Source organism: Musa acuminata, unplaced genomic scaffold, assembly GCF_036884655.1.
Source record: "Musa acuminata AAA Group cultivar baxijiao unplaced genomic scaffold, Cavendish_Baxijiao_AAA HiC_scaffold_768, whole genome shotgun sequence".
Taxonomy (NCBI): domain Eukaryota; kingdom Viridiplantae; phylum Streptophyta; class Magnoliopsida; order Zingiberales; family Musaceae; genus Musa; species Musa acuminata.
This window is the reverse complement of record NW_027020997.1, coordinates 27,501-30,000: the sequence shown is the minus strand read 5'-3', so window position 1 is coordinate 30,000 and position 2,500 is coordinate 27,501.

The following is a 2,500-nucleotide window of genomic DNA, read 5'->3' as shown; positions in this document are numbered from 1 at the left end:
GAGATGGCTGACGTTTTGCTCCGCTCTCGACGGTCACCGCGCAATGCAAGAACAGGCCAAAAACTGGCCAAAACGGCCCAAAAACGGGCCAAAACTGGCCATTTTTGGCTGCACGAGCGAGCGGCGAGCGGCGGACAGCGAGCGAAGCGAGAGGCAGCACCGTCCCTGCTATACGAAAGCCCCATCCAGCCCTGTGCCACCCGGGGGGTTCCAGGGTGCTGAGATGGCTGACGTTTTGCTCCGCTCTCGACGGTCACCGCGCAATGCAAGAACAGGCCAAAAACTGGCCAAAACGGCCCAAAAACGGGCCAAAACTGGCCATTTTTGGCTGCACGAGCGAGCGGCGAGCGGCGGACAGCGAGCGAAGCGAGAGGCAGCACCGTCCCTGCTATACGAAAGCCCCATCCAGCCCTGTGCCACCCGGGGGGTTCCAGGGTGCTGAGATGGCTGACGTTTTGCTCCGCTCTCGACGGTCACCGCGCAATGCAAGAACAGGCCAAAAACTGGCCAAAACGGCCCAAAAACGGGCCAAAACTGGCCATTTTTGGCTGCGCGAGCGAGCGGCGAGCGGCGGACAGCGAGCGAAGCGAGAGGCAGCACCGTCCCTGCTATACGAAAGCCCCATCCAGCCCTGTGCCACCCGGGGGGTTCCAGGGTGCTGAGATGGCTGACGTTTTGCTCCGCTCTCGACGGTCACCGCGCAATGCAAGAACAGGCCAAAAACTGGCCAAAACGGCCCAAAAACGGGCCAAAACTGGCCATTTTTGGCTGCACGAGCGAGCGGCGAGCGGCGGACAGCGAGCGAAGCGAGAGGCAGCACCGTCCCTGCTATACGAAAGCCCCATCCAGCCCTGTGCCACCCGGGGGGTTCCAGGGTGCTGAGATGGCTGACGTTTTGCTCCGCTCTCGACGGTCACCGCGCAATGCAAGAACAGGCCAAAAACTGGCCAAAACGGCCCAAAAACGGGCCAAAACTGGCCATTTTTGGCTGCACGAGCGAGCGGCGAGCGGCGGACAGCGAGCGAAGCGAGAGGCAGCACCGTCCCTGCTATACGAAAGCCCCATCCAGCCCTGTGCCACCCGGGGGGTTCCAGGGTGCTGAGATGGCTGACGTTTTGCTCCGCTCTCGACGGTCACCGCGCAATGCAAGAACAGGCCAAAAACTGGCCAAAACGGCCCAAAAACGGGCCAAAACTGGCCATTTTTGGCTGCACGAGCGAGCGGCGAGCGGCGGACAGCGAGCGAAGCGAGAGGCAGCACCGTCCCTGCTATACGAAAGCCCCATCCAGCCCTGTGCCACCCGGGGGGTTCCAGGGTGCTGAGATGGCTGACGTTTTGCTCCGCTCTCGACGGTCACCGCGCAATGCAAGAACAGGCCAAAAACTGGCCAAAACGGCCCAAAAACGGGCCAAAACTGGCCATTTTTGGCTGCGCGAGCGAGCGGCGAGCGGCGGACAGCGAGCGAAGCGAGAGGCAGCACCGTCCCTGCTATACGAAAGCCCCATCCAGCCCTGTGCCACCCGGGGGGTTCCAGGGTGCTGAGATGGCTGACGTTTTGCTCCGCTCTCGACGGTCACCGCGCAATGCAAGAACAGGCCAAAAACTGGCCAAAACGGCCCAAAAACGGGCCAAAACTGGCCATTTTTGGCTGCACGAGCGAGCGGCGAGCGGCGGACAGCGAGCGAAGCGAGAGGCAGCACCGTCCCTGCTATACGAAAGCCCCATCCAGCCCTGTGCCACCCGGGGGGTTCCAGGGTGCTGAGATGGCTGACGTTTTGCTCCGCTCTCGACGGTCACCGCGCAATGCAAGAACAGGCCAAAAACTGGCCAAAACGGCCCAAAAACGGGCCAAAACTGGCCATTTTTGGCTGCACGAGCGAGCGGCGAGCGGCGGACAGCGAGCGAAGCGAGAGGCAGCACCGTCCCTGCTATACGAAAGCCCCATCCAGCCCTGTGCCACCCGGGGGGTTCCAGGGTGCTGAGATGGCTGACGTTTTGCTCCGCTCTCGACGGTCACCGCGCAATGCAAGAACAGGCCAAAAACTGGCCAAAACGGCCCAAAAACGGGCCAAAACTGGCCATTTTTGGCTGCACGAGCGAGCGGCGAGCGGCGGACAGCGAGCGAAGCGAGAGGCAGCACCGTCCCTGCTATACGAAAGCCCCATCCAGCCCTGTGCCACCCGGGGGGTTCCAGGGTGCTGAGATGGCTGACGTTTTGCTCCGCTCTCGACGGTCACCGCGCAATGCAAGAACAGGCCAAAAACTGGCCAAAACGGCCCAAAAACGGGCCAAAACTGGCCATTTTTGGCTGCACGAGCGAGCGGCGAGCGGCGGACAGCGAGCGAAGCGAGAGGCAGCACCGTCCCTGCTATACGAAAGCCCCATCCAGCCCTGTGCCACCCGGGGGGTTCCAGGGTGCTGAGATGGCTGACGTTTTGCTCCGCTCTCGACGGTCACCGCGCAATGCAAGAACAGGCCAAAAACTGGCCAAAACGGCCCA